Source organism: Pan paniscus, chromosome 20 (assembly GCF_029289425.2).
Source record: "Pan paniscus chromosome 20, NHGRI_mPanPan1-v2.0_pri, whole genome shotgun sequence".
Lineage (NCBI taxonomy): Eukaryota > Metazoa > Chordata > Mammalia > Primates > Hominidae > Pan > Pan paniscus.
This window is the reverse complement of record NC_073269.2, coordinates 24,236,264-24,253,664: the sequence shown is the minus strand read 5'-3', so window position 1 is coordinate 24,253,664 and position 17,401 is coordinate 24,236,264. Positions and strand designations below refer to the sequence as shown.

Genomic DNA, 17,401 nt, shown 5'->3' with positions numbered 1-17,401 from the left:
TCAAGCAGTCTCATAATACGCATGTGATCCCTTAGGCGTACATAGTTCATCTATTTTCTTCTTCCCACAATTCTTCAAGTCCATTATAATCTTCTATCTTGCCTGTGGTCTAATTAGAGTAATACATCTCCCTACTTGCCCTTAATTCACAAATTACCCCATTTTACAGGGGGAGACACCAAGGCCAAGAGAAACACAAATGCCCTGCCATACAGTAAACCCATCTCACATCTGGTATCAGAACACAGAAAACTCTTGCTAAGAGACGCAGTAGGGGAGTGGGTTTTCCAAGAGACATACCAAGTTTCTTTCTCTTTGGGCATTTTTAGCCTTGGCAGAATATCAAGCGCTTCCTGGTCTGTGAGTCCAGGCCAGGAACACAACAAGCAGCCTTTACTGCACACCAACTGTGTGCCAGGAGCTGTGCTGTCCGCCTCCAGTTCATTATCTCGGATTCATTCATTCATCCATCTAGTAAGCACCTCCCATCATCAGTAAGCAACTTGACACACACATTCACAGCAATGTGTTCCCTCGAATATTTAATAACATGCCAATTTTGTGCCATCACTTGTCCAAGGCCACATAACTAAGAAGGGCAGCACCAGAATCTGAACTGGCTCCTTCTGACTTCAAAGTTGTCCATTCCCTTTTTAACATCCCATCTGCTGGTCCTATAGGTTTTATTTAAAATAATAGGTCGGTCACAGTGGCTCACACCTGTAATCCCAACACTTTGGGAGGCTGAGGCGGGCAGATCACTTGAGCTCAGGAGTTTGAGACTAGCCTGGGCAACATGGTGAGACCCCGTCTCTACCAAAAATACAAAAATATAGCCAGGCGTGGTGGCATGCGCCTGTGGTCCCAGCTACTTCAGAGGCTGAGGTGGGAGGATCACGTGAGCCAGTAGGGCAGAGGTTGCAGTGAGCCGAGATCGCACCACTGCACTCCCGCCTGAGTGACAAAGTGAGACCCTGTCTCAAAAAAATAAAATAAAATAGTAAATACGTGCAGGCACTTCTCTACCCTCACCTCAGGCACTTCTCTACCCTCATCTCAGTCCCAAACTCCCCTCCAACTTTCCCTTCCCCTGAGGGCAGTGCCTACAGCTGACCAGGAAGAGGCAGGAGAAGAGCAACCAAGTCTGCAGCAGCCTCCTGCCTGGACTTGACTTAGCCCAGCAGCAGAGGGCCCAGGAAAGTCTCCAAGCACTTCTCCCCAGAAGAAAATAGCTCGAGTTGAAACTTGTGTCCACATGGTCCACCGACAGATTTAGAACTCAAATTATAGCCTCGGCAGGAGTCTTCACAAAGGACTCAAATTAAGCAAGACCCAGATGGAAATGAACAGGAGAGAGACTGCCCTCAGTCAAACTGTAAAGTGAACTGCAGTTCCAATGGAGTCACAGGGAAGAACTTGTTGAAATGCTAAACCAAACACTAGCACAGCCTATACTTCAGAACTCTACTTCAGTCAAACTCTCCCCACATTTTTAGCTTGAGACTTGTGCGTGGACACGAAGTGGTTACAAGTTACTCAGGTTTCAAACTGAGTTCATTCCTGTCCTTTGGACCATCTCTCAATGCCAGCATTCATCTACTTGGGCTCCACAGAGCTCTGCATTTGGCAAAGCAGATAAAATTAGCTACTGGAGTGAACTTGGAATCCAGGGTGGGCCATTAAAAAAAGTACATATGAGATTTGTAAACGCCACGTAAAAAGTTCCTTTTGGGCCAGGCCAAAGTCACCTAAAACTTACAGAAATGTCGTCAAATCCTGTCCCTTGCCTCCCTTCCCCTGTTTCTGGATCTAAGGTGATCCATTTCCTGCTTCTTGCTCTGTCTTTCAAACCAAACTGGCCTACGAACTAGGGATCCTATTTGATCAAGGATTGAATCAGGGGGTCTCGGGAGAGAAAATGCAACAGGAAGAGATGAAGGAGAGTTTTCTTTTCCTTTTTATTTTGATTTTTTTTCAGCACGGGGAGGGAAGGTTAAGTTATACTATGCAGGGGGAGGACTGAGGGATGGGACAGGAAGTGGGTCACTCCCACAGCTTGACAGTGTGATAATGGGGATACAATGTTTCTCCCTTGTCCCTTTTGTCGTCACAAAGGCCTGACAACACTGTGATGGCCTCAGGGCTGGAAAATGGAGTAACTAAGGTGGTCATCTAGCAGCAGCTCCTGCTCCCCCAAATCTAGCAGGTCTTAGAGGGACATGAGGAAATCATGCTTTTTGACTTTCCCCTCCAGCCACAAAATCCTCCAGGCTCCTGGAAACCGAAATAAAAGTCCAGAGAATACCCCTAGAGTGGCAACAAAGACTGAAGGAGGGGTGCATTTCTGCTCTCTTCCTCCACAGTTGGGGGGAAGTGGGTGCCACAGACAGAAAGAGGAGAAGCTTGGCCGGGCGCGGTGGTTCACGCCTGTAATCCCAGCACTTTGGGAGGCCGAGGCCGGCGGATCACCTGAGGTTGGGAGTTCGAGACCACCCTGACCCACATGGAGAAACCCCGTCTCTACTAAAAATACAAAATTAGCCAGGTGTGGTGGCACATGCCTGTAATCCCAGCTGCTCAGGAGGCTGAGGCAGGAGAATTGCTTGAACCCAGGAGGCGGAGGTTGCGGTGAGCCGGAGATCACACCATTGCACTCCAGCCTAGGCAACAAGAGCAAAACTCCATCTCCAAAAAAAAAAAAAAAAAAGAGGAGAAGCTTGATGTGAGTGCTCCAAGGATAAATAAAGAGTTTCTCCCTTAGAAAATCAAGAGGAAAGCCTCTAGAAAGAGGGCAAGTGGGAGGCAACCCCACGGAATTCAGAGGGACCCCTCAGAGAAGTGAAGAAGATCCACAGTGTCTCCCATTGGGAGACGGGATATCTTGGAAAAGGGGAGACACACTTCAGAGATGTGAGGAGCCTGCAGGAGTGGGATATCTCAAGTTAAGGGGAAAACCTCTGGAGAAACTGGGGACCCCTCAGAAAACTGCAGGATCCATAGAGCATTTGGGGGCCCAGAAGAAATAGAAAAGAAGGATACTGGTAAAGTAGGGGTATACCTCAGATAACTAACGATCCAGTCAGATGGGCATTTCAAAGAAGTGGGGGACCCCCTCAGGAAAGTGAAGGCACTCATCAAAAAGTGGGGGCCAGGCACGGTGGCTCACACCTGTAATCCCAACACTGTGGGAGGCGGAGGCGGGTGGATCACCTGAGCTCAGAAGTTCGAGACCAGCCTGGCCAACATGATGAAACCCCCTCTCTACGAAAATACAAAAATTAGCCAGGCGTGGTGGTGGGTGCCTGTAGTCCCAGCTACTCAGGAAGCTGAGGCAGAAGAGTCGCTTGAACCCAGGAGGCAGAGGTTACAGTGAGCCCAGATCGCACCACTGCACTCCAGCCTGGGAGACAGAGTGAGACTCTGTCTCAAAAAAAAAAGAAAGGGGGACAAGTCAGAAAAGTAGGACCACAGCTGAGAGAGGTGGGGGTGGGGAGGTCCCCACAGAGAGGCAAGACTTCCTCCGAGAAGCAGCAATGTCTTCTGAAAAGAGGGGTCCCCGGGGAAGAAGGGGTTCCCCAGGGGTCCACAAAAGGTGGGGGATCCCTCAGAGAAAGTACACCCTAATAGAATCAGGGGTCTCTCCTTAGAGGAGTGAGGATAGGGTCTTAGAGAGGCCAGGGCCCCTCAAAGAAAGCGGGGGACCCTCAGAGAGGCAGAGGGTCTCTCAGAGAGATGGGGATTCCCCTCAAAGAGGCAGGGGTCCCTCAGAGAAAGGGACTCCCCTCAGAGGCAGGGGTCCTCAGATAGGAAGGGGTCTCTAGGGAGGCAGGGGTCCCTCAAAAGGATGGGTTCCTGAGAAAAGAAGAGGGACCCTCAGTGAAGAAGGGAGTCCCCTCAGATAAGCGGGAATTCTCAAAGAGTTGGGGATCCCCAAAGAAGGGAGTTAGTCCCTGTTAAAGGCAGGATTCCTCAGAGAGGTGGGGGTTCCCTCCGGCAGAGGTCCTCAGAGAGGCGGGGGAGCCCCTGATAAGGGGGGTGTCCCCTCAGAGAAGCAGGGTCGCCTAGAGAGACAGGGCTCCCCTCGGAGAGACGGGGTTTCCCTAGAGACGAGGTCCCCTAGAGAGACGGGGTCCCCTAGAGAGGTGGGGATCCTCTAGAAAGGCACGGATCCTCTAGAGAGGCAGCGTTCCCCTAGAGAAGCGGGGTCCCCTAGAGAGGCAAGGGTCCCCTAGATGGGAAGAAAGTCCCCTAGAGAGGTGGGGGTCGCTAGAAAGATGGGATCCCCTGCCTGGAGAGACGGGGTCCCCAAGAGAGACGGGGTCCCCTAGAGAGGCAAGGGTCTCCTGGAGAGGCGGGAGGCCCCTAGAGAGGCGGGTGTCCCCAAGAGAGGCGAGGGTCCCTAAGAGAGACGGGGTCTCCTAGAGAGGCGGGGGTCCCCTGGAGAGGCGGGGGGGGCCCAGAGCAGGGGGCTCCCCTGAGGGGGAGGTGCTGTGGAGAAGGGAGTAAACTCGGCCAAGGTAGTGCGGGAGAAGCGGAAGCCCCAGAGAGCCTGGGGCACCGGAAACCGGGGACCCGCCAGCGGCGCCTGCCCCTTACTCACCGAAGTTGCTCGGCGCCCTCGCCGACAGCGGCCGACGGCCTCGGGCGGCGCAGTCCGGTCAGGTCTTGTGGCGTCCCGCGGAGGCGACTCCCTCAGGTGGCGCCCGCGGCGGCCGCTGTGGCGGCGGCGGCAGCGGCGACAGGACAGACGACAGACCGACCGACTGCGCGGGCGGCGCGGGGCGCGCTCGGGCGGCGGGGGTGCGCGTGCGCGCGCCGGGGCGCTGACCCTGGGCGGGAGGAGCCGCCGCGCAGCGCTCGGAGCCGCAGCTCAGTCTCGCGGCTCAGTCTCACACTGAAATTGCCCGCTTCACAGCCCGGCTTCCCCGGTTGCTAGGCAGATTTCGCCTCGCACACTTCCGGGTTGAGGCGCGTCTCTCCGAGTGAAGGCGCCACAAGCCAATGAGGTCCAGCCAGGACTCCCAGGACCCGCACCCCATGGAAGGTGTGGCCAGCTTCATGACAGACAGCGCATGACGACCAATGAGTGCGCGGGCCGGCTGGTTCTCGGGATCGCGCCGCCGGCCGGGGCGGGTCCGAGGAGGCGGGACGGAATGACTGACAGGCATCCTGCCAATGGTAGATGGGAGCGGGCCGCAGAGCCACTCAAGGCCATGCGGGGGCGGGACTTAAACTTCGGGGCGGGAACCCCGCGAGGGGCGGGGCCTAGGGGGACGCGTCAATTCGTGGCCGGCTCCCTGGGACCCCGGAGGGCGGATCGCCTGGGCCACCCGGCGGCCGGCAACTGGCTGGGCAGGGGGTTCCCCGCAGTGCTCTGCAGGGGCGCCCCACCCATAATGCACCGGAGGCGGCCTCGGCCAGGCGGGCGTGGGGCAGCTACGACGGGCTGCGAGCGGCGCCTCTGAGGAGCCCTGGCGCTTCGTGGCCTGGCAGTGTTTCTAAGGGGCTTCGGTGGCCCCGCGCTCTTTCTGCCTCGTCTTGTGGCTTCGACCCTCTCTATCCAGGAGAATCTTGGAGATTCTGGCGCGGGCCCCGGTTCTGAGAAGACTCTGCTTTGGGATTCTTTTCCCTGGCCCCCGTTCTGAGGAGGATCTTCGGGAATCTTGCCCCGACCCCTCTTCTGAGAGAGTTTGGGGGTTTCTTGCCCTGCCCGGTTTTCTGAGGACAATTGCCGGGATCACGATTATGTTGTAGATTCGGGACCCCAGCTCTGTTTCCTAAGAAAACATGGGAGTTCGGGATCCCTAAGGAGCATTTGGAGAATCCAGGGTCCACCGCCTTTTCCGAGGAATACTTGGGGCACATACACTCCTTTTCTAAGCACTCTTGGGTGCCGCTCTCCCTGTCCCTCCTTTATCTGAGGAAAGTGAGAGCTGCGCGCCCCCCTCCACCTTCGTTTCTGAAGATATCTTGGGGATTTTCTGCCTCCCCTGTTTTCTCACTACACGAGGAATTTGGGACTTCAAGCACCTCGCCTCTCTCCAGAGAAGGATGGCAGGAGATGGGCGCCCCTCACCCCTTTACTAAGGAAATGCTACCGGGCGCGGTGGCTCACGCCTGGAATCCCAGCACTTTGGAAGGTTGAGGCTGGAGGGTCGATTGAGCCCAGGAGTTTCAGACCAGCCTGGGCAACATGGCAAAATCCTGTCTCTACAAAAATTAAAATCAAAATTAAAAAATCAGCAGGGGTGGTGGCGCACACCTGTAGTCCCAGCTACTCCGGAGGCTGAGGTGGGAGGATCGCTTGAACCGAGAGGTCGAGGCCGCAGTGAGCCAAGATCGTGCCACTGCACTCCAGCCTGGGCGACAGAACAAGACCCTGTCTCAAAAAAAAAGAAAAAAGAAAGTTATCGGGCGCGGTGGCTCACGCTTGTATCCCAGCACTTTGGGAAGCCGAGGTGGGCGGATCACCTGAGGTCAGGAGTTCGAGACCAGTCTGGCCAAGATGGTGAAACCCTGTCTCTACTAAAAATACAAAAATTAGCCGGGCGTGGTAGTGGGCGCCTATAGTCCCAGCTACTCGGGAGGCTGAGGCAGGAGAATCGCTTGAACCTGGGAGGCAGGTTGCAGTGCTCCGAGATCCACCACTGCACTCCAGCCTGGATGACAGTGAGACTCCGTCTCAAAAAGAAAGAAAGAAAAAGAAATGCGAGGGAGTTGTGCTCCATGTGCTTTTCTAAGCAGCATCTGAGTGTGGGAGGAAGGGGTCCCCTTTTCCCGAAACTTCGACTTTCTGACGCCTCCGCCCTAGGACAATGCGGGGAGTTAGACCTTTTTAGAAAAGCAACCCAGGCCGGGCGCGGTGGTTCATGCCTGTAATCCCAGCATTTTGGGAGGCCGAGGCGGGCGGATCACGAGGCCAAAAGATCAAGACCATCCTGGCTAACACAGTGAAACCCCGTCTCTACTAAAAATACAAAAAATTAGCCGGGTGTGGTGGCGGGCCCCTGTAGTCCAAGCTACTCAGGAGGCTGAGGCAGGAGAATGGCGTGAACTCGGGAGGCGGAGCTTGCAGTGAGCGGAGATGGCGCCACTGCACTCCAGCCTGGGCGACAGAGGGAGACTCCCTCTCAAAAAAAAAGAAAACGAAAGAAAAGCAGCCCATTTTGCCCCCTTTCCCTTTTTTTTTTTTTTTTTTTTTTTGACACAGTCTCACTCTGTTGTGCAGTGGCACTATCTTGCCATCTCCGCCTCCCGGGTTCAAGCCATTCTCCTGCCTCAGCCTCCAAAGCAGCTCGGATTACAGGCATGCGCCACCACACCAAGCTAATTTTTGTATTTTTAGTAGAGACAGGGTTTCACCATGTTGGCCAGGCTGGTCTTGAACTCCTGACCTCAAGTGATCCACCCACCTCAGCCTCTCAAAGTGCTAGGATTACAGATGTGAGCCACCGCGCCCAGCCTCCTATTCTTTTTGAGGAGAATTTTTCCATGCAGCTGTCCACTTTTTCCCAAGGGACACATTTGTGGCCCTTCCCAAATGTGGCCCCTGTTTGCCTCTTCAGCCCTGCAGTTTCCTTCTCTGCTGAGTAAGATCCTCCCAAGAAGCATTCCTGCTTCACAGTCACCCCCAGATAAAATCAGTCACCCCAAACTCTTGAAGAATCACCTGAACCTGGGAGGTCAAGGCTGCAGTGAGCCATGATCACACCACTGCACTCCAGCCTAGGTGACACAGTGAGACCCTGTCTTAAAAAAAAAAAGTCACCCCAAACTCTGGGAAGCAAGAGTATTTTTTTTTTCTTTTTGTTTGTTGGTTCTTTGAGACAGGATTTTGCTCTGTCACCCAGGCTGGAGTACAGTGGCAAGATCATGATGGAACCTCCATTCCTTGGGCTTAGGTGATCCTCCTGACTCAGCCCCTGAATAGCTAGTGCATGCCACAAGACCTAGGGGTTTTTTTGTTTGTTTTGTTTTGTTTTGTCTTGTGAGATGGAGTCTTGCTCTGTCGCCCAGGCTGGAGTGCAGGGGGGTGATCTTGGCTCACTGCAACCTCCGCCTCCCAGATTCAAGCGATTCTCCTGCTTCAGCCTCCTGAGTAGCTGGGATTACAGGCGCGTGCCACCACGCCTGGGTAATTTTTGTATTTTTAGTAGAGATGGGGTTCCACCATGTTGGCCAGGCTGGTCTCAGACTCCTGACCTCGTGATCTGCCCCCCTCAGCTTCCCAAAGTGCTAGGATTACAGGTGTGAGCCACCGCGCCTGGCAACCTAAGTTTTTACATTAAAAAAAAAATTTAAAACAGAAGGTCTCCTTCTGTTGCCTGGGCTGGTCTCAAACTCCTGGCATCAAGCAATTCTCCCGCCTCGGCCTCCCAGTGTGGCCGAATTACCTTCCAATGCGCTAGGATTACAGGTGTGAGTCACCGTGCCCAGCCCCAACTGTGTTTGCACCACTGCTAAAGCATGAAGCATGTACTGTGGCCTACCAGGGATCAGGGCCTTCACTTCTGTCTTCCCCCTTCACTTGATTCTGAACTTCTTGCCTCATTTCCCCTCCAAAGAACCCAGCTTTGTCCTTAGTAGGCAATCCCACTGAATGAAAGGAGTGAAGAAGGCAGTAATGAATGAGAAAGACCTGCAACACTGATGATTCAATATGGCAAACTTCCTTTTTTTTTTATTTGAGATGGAGTCTTTCTCTGTTGCCCAGGCTAGAGTGCAGTGGCACGATCTCGGCTCACTGCAACCTCCGCCTCCCAGGTTCAAGCAATTCTCCTGCCTCCGCCTCCTGAGTAGCTGGGATTACAGGCACACACCACAATGCCCGGCTAATTTTTTTGTATTTTTAGTAGAGATGGGGTTTCACCATATTGGCCAGGCTGGTCTTGAACTTCTGACCTCAAGTGATCCGCCCACCTCGACCTCCCAAAGTGCTCGGATTGCAGGTGTGAGCCAGCGTGCCCAGCCGGCAAAGTTTTTCGAAGAGACAGGGTCTTGCTATGTTGCCCAGGTTGGACTCAAACTCCTGAGCTCAAGCAATCCTCCTGCCTCAACCTCCCAAGTAGCTGGTACTGTGGTCGAAGGCTGCTGTGACTGGCATGTCAAACTTTTATTGCCCTTACTTTGTACACAGAAGTGTCCAAGGTGCAAAGATGCCTGAATTATATGCTGGAACTTGTGAGTAAAAATAAATGCAGTAAAGGGAAATAGGCTTGTTATACCAGGCAAAATATTATACTGAAGAGGTACCAAGAAACTGTTGTAGGAATGTAGAGGAGGAAGTGATTAAATGAGATAATGGATGTGAAAGTGCTTTGTAAACCATGAAACAGTATACCCAGTAGAAAAGATGATTATTATTGTTACAAGTGCGCTGATGTTCCTGGAAGAAAAATAAAGAATAAATTCAGTCACAATGATGGGAGGTTGGCAGGGAGCCCTGTGGGGCCTGACTCCCTGAGCGAGCTCAACCTGTCCCCAAGTGGCAAGGCTGATAGAGTCCTTGGCTAGGGAAAGAAGCCATTGTAAACATGAAGACAAGCTGTTCCCAGAGCACCTTCTGTGCACCTGTGTCATAGTACTTACCACATCCTGCAAGTGTCTGAGGCAGTCCAGGTGGACAATAAACACGTGGACTTTGGTGGTTGGCAGAGCTGGAGTCGAACCCACACCTGCCAGTCCCTAGAGAGGCCAGTTACTGTCTTTACCATATAAGAAATCAGGGCTCATACCTGCAATTGTACCACTTTGGGAGGCCAGGGTGGGAGAATTGAGCCCAGGAATTTGAGACTCACCTGGGCAACATACTGGGACCCCCTCTCTACAAAAAAATAAAATAAAATTAGTGGCCAGGCACGGTGGCTCACACCGGTAATCCTGACACTTTGGGAGGCCGAGGTGGGTAGATCACCTGAGGTCAGGAGTTTGAGACCAGCCTGACCAACAAGGTGAAACCCCGTCTCTACTAAAAATACAAAAATTAGACGGGGACGGTGACAGGTACCTATAATCCCAGCTACTCAGGAGGCTGAGGCAGGAGAATTGCTTGAACCCGGGAGGCGGAGGTTGCAGTGAGCCAATATCATATCATTGCACTTCAGCTCTGGGCGACAGAGCAAGACTATGTCTCAGGAAAAAAAAGAAAGGCTGGGCATGGTGGCTCATGCCTGTAATTCCAACACTTTGGGAAGCTGAGGCGGGCGGATCACCTGAGGTTGAGAATTCAAGACCAGGTTGACTAACATGGAGAAACCCCGTCTCTGCTAAAAATACAAAATTAGCCAAACGTGGTGGCATGTGCCTGTAATCCCACCTACTCGGGAAGCTGGGAATCCCAGCTACCCTGGAGGTTTTAGTGAGCCGAGATCGCGCCATTGCACTCCAGCGTGGGCAACAAGAGTGAAACTCCATCTCAGGAAAAAAAAAAGATCCAGCCATAAAATACAAGTGGGATGGCCGGATGCGGTGGCTCATGCCTGTAATCCCAGCACTTTGGGAGCCCGAGGCGGGCGGATCATGAGGTTAGGAGATTGAGACCGTCCTGGTTAACACGGTGAAACCCCATCTCTACTAAAAATACAAAAAATTAGCCAGGCGTCCTGGCACGTGCCTGTAGTCTCAGCTACTCGGGAGGCTGAGGCAGGAGAATCGCTTGAACCTGGGAGGCAGAGGTTGCAGTGAGCCAAGATCGCGGCCCTGCACTCCAGCCTGGGCAACAGAGAGAGACTCCGTCTCAAAAACAAACAAACAAACAAACAAACAAAACAAGTGGGATGTGGATGAGTTACAGTTGCCCTCTGTGCTGCTCAGTTTCTCATGTATGAAGTGAAGAGGCTGGACAATGAGCTGCTCTTTGATCCTGGTTCAATTCAACAACTATAAAGAAGTCATGTGCAGAGCACTGAGGGATTACTTAAATGAATAAGGCTAAATTCCTGCTCTCAGAAAGAATCCCAGAGACTGGAATGAAACTGAAATTTTCTGTGTTCTACTGTGTACCAGGCACTGTGGACACTTTGAGCTCACAATTCTCAGTGCAATCCTTAGAGACTGATGTTCTGATTTGTTTTTTTTTTTTTTTTTTGGAAACAGAATCTCATTCTGTTGCCCAGGCTGGAGTGCAGTGTCATGTCTCAGCTCACTGCATTCTCTGTCTCCCAGGTTCAGGCGATTCTCGTGCCTCAGCCTCTCAAGCAGCTGGGACTACAGGCACATGCCACCACGCCCGGCTAATTATTATTATTATTATTATTATTTTGAGACGGAGTTTCGCTCTTGTTGCCCAGGCTGGAGTACAATGTCGCAATCTCAGCTCACTGCAACCTCTGCCTCCCGGGTTCAAGCGATTCTTCTGCCTCAGCCTCCCGAGTAGCTGTGATTACAGACACCCGCCACCACACCCAGATAATTTTTTGTACTTTTAGTAGAGATGAGGTTTCATCATGTTGGCCAGGCTGGTCTTGAACTCCTGACCTCATGATCTGCCTGCCTCAGCCTCCCAAAGTGCTGGGATTACAGGTGTGAGCCACCACGCCCGACCTTTTTGTTTTTTTGAGTCGCAGTCTCTCACTATCACCCAGGCTGGAGTGCAATCACGTGATCTCGGCTCACTGCAGCCTCTGCTTCCCAGGTTAAAACAATTCTCGTGCCTCAGCCTCCTTAGTAGCTGGGATTACAGGCATGAACCTAATTTTTGTATTTTTAGTAGAGACGGGGTTTCACAATGTTGGCCAAGCTAGTCTTGAACTCGTAACCTCGTGATCCGCCTGCCTTGGCCTTCCAAAGTGCTGGAATTACAGGCGTGAGCCACTGCACTCATATTAACATATTAAGTTTTAGGTTCTTAATATGGTTCCGCTTTGCACAAGGACTCAACAGGGCATAGACCTCTCCTCCCTTCATGTCACCATTCCTGCACATGGGCCCAATTTTAGATTCAGACAATACAAGTTTAGGATTCAGCTGTAAGTGGCCGGGTGCAGGGGCTCATGCCTGTAATCCCAGCACTTTGAGAGGCCGAGGCAGATAGATCACCTGAGGTCAGGAGCTCAAGACCAGCCTGGCCAACATGATGAAACCCCGTCTCCACTAAAAATACAAAAATTAGCCAGGCATCTGCCGGGCGCAGTGGCTCATGCCTATAATCCTAGCACTTTGGGAGGCCGAGGCGGGCGGATCACAAGGTCAGGAGATCGAGACCATCCTGGCTAACACGGTGAAACCCCGTCTCTACTAAAACTACAAAAAATTAGCCGGGCGTGGTGTCGGGCGCCTGTAGTCCCAGCTACTCAGGAGGCTGAGGCAGGAGAATGGGGTGAACCCAGGAGGCGGAGCTTGCAGTGAGCCCAGATGGCGCCACTGCACTCCAGCTTGGGCGACAGACCGAGACTCCGTCTCAAAACAAACAAACAAAAAATTAGCTGGGCGTGGTGGCAGGCACCTGTAATCCCAGCTACTCAGGAGATTGAGGCAGGAGAATCACTAGAACCCGGGAGAAGGAGGTTGCAGTGAGCCGAGATCGCGCCATTGCACTCCAGCCTGGGCGACAAGAGCAAAACTCCTTCTCAAAAACAAACCAAACAGACCAAACAACCTACAAGAACAACAACAAAAAAAAAAAAGAAAGAAAGAAGAAAGAGATACCACGTGACAGAATCGCCAAGGATGTGCCTTCTTTTCCTTGGTGGTAGCCGTGATTGCATCTCTGCACCAAGGCGTTTCCCTTCCTGGCTCTGGGAAATCATGTGGGCAAACTGGCTAAGTGACATTCACATCCAAATAGGGAAATGGGAACGGAGCCAGGCCACTCCACAAGCGACAAGGGAGGCGGAGCCTCAGTGGTAGCTAGAAAAGTGAGGGTTCCCTGGTGCTAGCCTGTGAGACCTCCTGTTGATGCTGTACCCTTGGACAAAGGAAGCAGTGCCCACTGGCAATGAGGAATGATAGCTAATTAATACCAGTGGGAAGGGTAATAAGCAGAAGAGCTAAAGCACTCTGGTGTCAATGACAGTGGCGGTTCAGGTGCACAAAGCAAGGTGCCCTCCATCATTACCCCCTAAGATTATCGGACTGCATAATTCATTTGGGGCTGGGTGCAGCTACTCACACCTGTAATCCTAGCACTTTAAAATTGCTTGAGCCTGGGAGTTCGAGACCAGCCTGGGCAACATGGTGAGACTTTGTCTCCACAAAAAATAAAAAATTTAGCTGGGCGTGGTGGTGCATGTCTGTAGTCTCAGCTATTCAGGAGGCTGAGGCAGGGAGATCACGTGAGTCCAGGAATTTGAGGCTGCAGTGAGCTATGATAGTGCCACTACACTCCAGCCTGGCCAGAGTGAGACCTTGTCCCCCCATACCCCAAAAAAGAAAACATAATTATTTATTTGGATTTGCCAAGCACTTTCAGGTTCACATATGTTAACTGTTAATCCATTACAACCTGCATCCTTTGGGAAGCCCATCAGAATTGGTCTTGGTTCTTCCAGGGAAAATGTGTTGAAAAAGTCAGTGTCTAGGCAGGATGCGGTGGCTTACGCCTGTAACCCCAGCACTTTGAGAGGCTGAGGCCGGCAGATCATTAGGTCAAGAGATTGAGACCATCCTGGCCAACATAGTGAAAACTGTCTCTACTAAAAATACAAAAATTGGCCGGGCGCGGTGGCTCACGCTTGTAATCCCAGCACTTTGGGAGGCTGAGGTGGGCCTATCACCTGAGGTCGGGAGTTCAAGATCAGCCTGACCAACATGGAGAAACCCTGTCTCTATTAAAAATATATATATAAAATTAGCCGGGCATGGTGGCACATGCCTATAATCCCAGCTACACGGGAGGCTGAGGCAGGAGAATCGCTTGAACCCGGGAGGCAGAGGTTGCAATGAGCCGAGATCACGCCATTGCACTCCTAGCCTGGGCAACAAGAGCAAAACGCAAAACTTCGTCTCAAAAAAAAAAAAAAAGTAGCTGGGCTTGGCGCGCGCCTGTAATCCCAGCTACTTGGGAGGCTGAGGCAGGAGAATCACTTGAAACCAGGAGGCGGAGGTTGCAGTGAGCCGAGATCGCACCACTGCGCTGCAGCCTGGCAACAGAGCAAAACTCTGCCTCAGAAAAAAAAAAAAAAATATATATATATATATATATATATATCTAATGTTACAGATTCTGGTTTATTGGCTAATTACTATACATTTTTTCAGTTTAAAAAAATAATCTTGGGTCGGGAGCGGTGGCTCACGCCTGTAATCCCAGCACTGTGGGAGGCTGAGGCGGGCGGATCATGAGGTCAGGAGATCGAGACCATCCTGACTAACACGGTGAAACCCCATCTCTACTAAAAATACAAAAAAAGAATTAGCAGGGCGTGGTGGCGGGGGCCTGTAGTCCCAGCTACTCCGGAGGCTGAGGCAGGAGAATGGCGCGAACCGGAGAGGCGGAGCTTGCAGTGAGCTGAGATTGCGCCACTGCACTCCACCCTGGGCGACAGAGCAAGACTCTGTCTCAAAAAAAAAAAAAAGAAAAGAAAAAAAATCTTATTTTATATACGTCTCTCAGTATAATTTTTTTCATGACATTTCAGCGTGTTGATGATATGTTATGTGTGCCTCATTTCGGTGCCTTAAAGTACTTTGAGACCAATATTTTGATAGCAGTTAAAGAACTGTTAAGAATGAAATACTCTCTGGGAGCAGTGGCTCACCCCTGTAATCCCAGCACTTTGGGAGGCCGAGGTGGGCGAATCACCTGAGGTTGGGAATTTGAGATCCTCCTGACCAATATGGAGAAACCACATCTGTACTAAAAATACAAAATTAGCCAGGCATGGTGGCACATGCCTGTAATCCAAGCTACTTGGGAGGCTGAGGCAGGAGAATCGCTTGAGCCTGGGAGGTAGAGGTTGCGGTCAGCTGAGATCGCACAATTGCACTCTAGCATGGGCAACAAGAGCGAAACTCCATCTCAAAAAAAAAAAAAGATAATAATAATAAAATACTATTCATTAAAAGGATCTGTGAAATCATTTACACTTATTATATGCAAATACATTTCTCATTTTATTTTATTTATTTATTTTTTGAGATGCAGTTTCTCTCTTTGTTGCCCGGGCTGGAGTGCAGTGGCACGATCTTGGCTCACTGCAACCTCTGCCTCCCAGGTTCAAGTGATTCTCCTGTCTCAGCCTCCCGAGTAGCTGGGATTACAGGTGCCCGCCACCACGCCCAGTTAATTGTTGTATTTTTAGTAGAGACAGATTTCACTATATTAGCCAGGCTTGTCTCGAACTCCTGACCTCAGGTGATCCACCCACCTCGGCCTCCCAAAGTGCTGGGATTACAGGTGTGGGCCACCACGCCCGGCCACATTTGTTATTTTATTTGGCAAAGTCATTCACTTTGATAATCAACAAACATTTATTAGGTGCCTTTGCTTTAACTAATATTACTTTCATTTAACACTCAGAAAGGTAAAGATGTAATATTTTTTAATACTAAAAAAGAAAAAAAAAGTCAGTGTTGGGCAGATGTGGTAGCTCACGCCTGTAATCCCTCCACTTTGGGAGGCCGAAGCAGGCGGATCACCTGAGGTCAGGATTTCGAGACCAGCCTGGCCAACATGGCGAAACCCTGTCTCTACTAAAAATACAAAAATTACGGGCGACTGTAGTCCCAGCTACTTGGAAGGCTGAGGCAGGAGAATGGCGTGAACCTGGCAAGGTGGAGCTTGCAGTGAGCCAAGATTGAGCCACTGCATCCAGCCTGGGAGACAGCGAGACTCCGTCTCAGTAAATAAATAAATAAATAAATAAATAAATAAAACAAAAATTAGCCAGGAGCGGTGGCAGGCGCCTGTAATCCCAGCTACTCAGGAGGCTGAGGCAGGAGAATCACTTGAACCTGGGAGGCAGAGGTTGCAGTGAGCCAAGAGTGTGCCATTACACTCCAGCCTGGGCGATAGAGTGAGAATCTGTCTCAAAAAAAAGAAAAAAAAAGAAAAAGTCATTGTCTATTTCCAGAGAGAAACAGACACAGCCAAACCAACAGGTTGGCCTAAATACTCCTGCTGCTTCACCAGAGAAAGTCAGGTAGCACCTGAATTATACAGAGGTGGGGAGCAGAGTATAGCTTTATTAGTGTTGGTTGGCTAGAAAATCTGGAATTAAGTCCAGATGGAGCTCAGGAACTCTTTCAGCCAGGCCTTTTTAGATCTCTAGGTCAAAAACCTAACAGCAAATCTTCCTGTAATTAAATGGGATTAGACCCTTTTCTGAGGCAAAAGGTATTAGGTAGACACTAGACGCCTGAAGTATAGAAGACTTCTAAGTCAAAACAATGACTTCCCTAACCAGGAAGGAATGCATTTCTGAACTGGAGGGAGTTCATTCTGGGCACTTGTGGCCACTTTGCATACAGAAGGGAGGAGCCCAACCCAGTGTTAGATGGGAAAAAGATGCCTTATGCTACTCAGGGAAAAGAATTCACCTTGAGATTCTGTAGGATCTGAGCTCTTTTGCATCCCAGACACACAGTTACATCTGAGTGTAACTGAGCCTAAAATACAGGTCAGGGCTTTCATCCACATGCATTTCAAGCCTTTCTCTTGGCTTCTTTTCCCCTCTTTTTGCCTTTTCTTCCTTTCTTTCTGATTTTAGAGACAAGGTCTTGCTCTGTTGCCGAGGCTGGAGTGCAGTGGCGTGATCACAGCTCACGGCAGCCTCAACCTCCCCAGCTCAAGCGATCCTCCCACCTCAGCCTCCCGAATACCTGGGACTGCAGGTGCAGGCCACCACGCCTAGCTAATTTTTAAGTTTTTTTGCAGAGATGGGAGTCTTATTATGTTCGCCAGGCTGCTCTTGAACTCCTGGGCCCAAGCAATCCTCTCACCTCGGCTTCCCAAAATGTTGGGATTACAAGCGTGAGCCACCACACTCAGCCAACTTTATTATTATTATTTTTTAAAGAGATGAGGTCTCGGCCAGGCACGGTGGCTCACGCCTGTAATCCCAGCACTTTGGGAGGTCGAGGTGGGCAGATCACGAGATCAGGAGATTGAGACCATCCTGGCTAACATGGTGAAACCCCGTCTCTACTAAAAATACAAAAAATTAGCCGGGCGTGGTGGAGGGCGCCTGTAGTCCCAGCTACTTGGGAGGCTGAGGCAGGAGAAAGGCATGAACCCAGGAGGCGGAGCTTGCAGTGAGCCAAGATCGCACTACTGCACTCCAGCCTGGGCGACAGTAAGACTCCGTCTCAAAAAAAAAAAAAAAAAAAAAAAAAAAGAGATGAGATCTCATTATGTTGCTAGTCTCACTTTGAACTCCTGGGCTTGAAGCTAGCCTACTATATCAGCCTCCCAAGTCACTGGAACTACAGGTGTGTGACTACACCCAGCTGAGCCCTTTTTAAG

At 51.0% G+C, this 17,401-nt stretch overlaps 1 protein-coding gene across 13 annotated transcripts in view; it reads right to left on the bottom strand.

Annotated features, from left to right (window-relative positions):
* GATAD2A (GATA zinc finger domain containing 2A) overlaps positions 1-7,296 on the bottom strand; it is a 124,942-nt gene extending 117,646 nt beyond the window's left edge. For 5 of the 13 annotated variants that reach the window (XM_055104079.2, XM_057300690.2, XM_008970980.6 and 2 more), the window contains exon 1: positions 4,601-4,949. The gene's annotated coding sequence lies outside the window, so the exon portion shown is untranslated. Of the gene's footprint in view, positions 1-4,600 lie in introns of all 13 variants that reach the window. The other 8 variants (XM_055104077.3, XM_057300692.2, XM_057300693.2 and 5 more) reach the window with 7 other exon arrangements.
* Between the last annotated feature and the right edge of the window lie 10,105 nt (positions 7,297-17,401).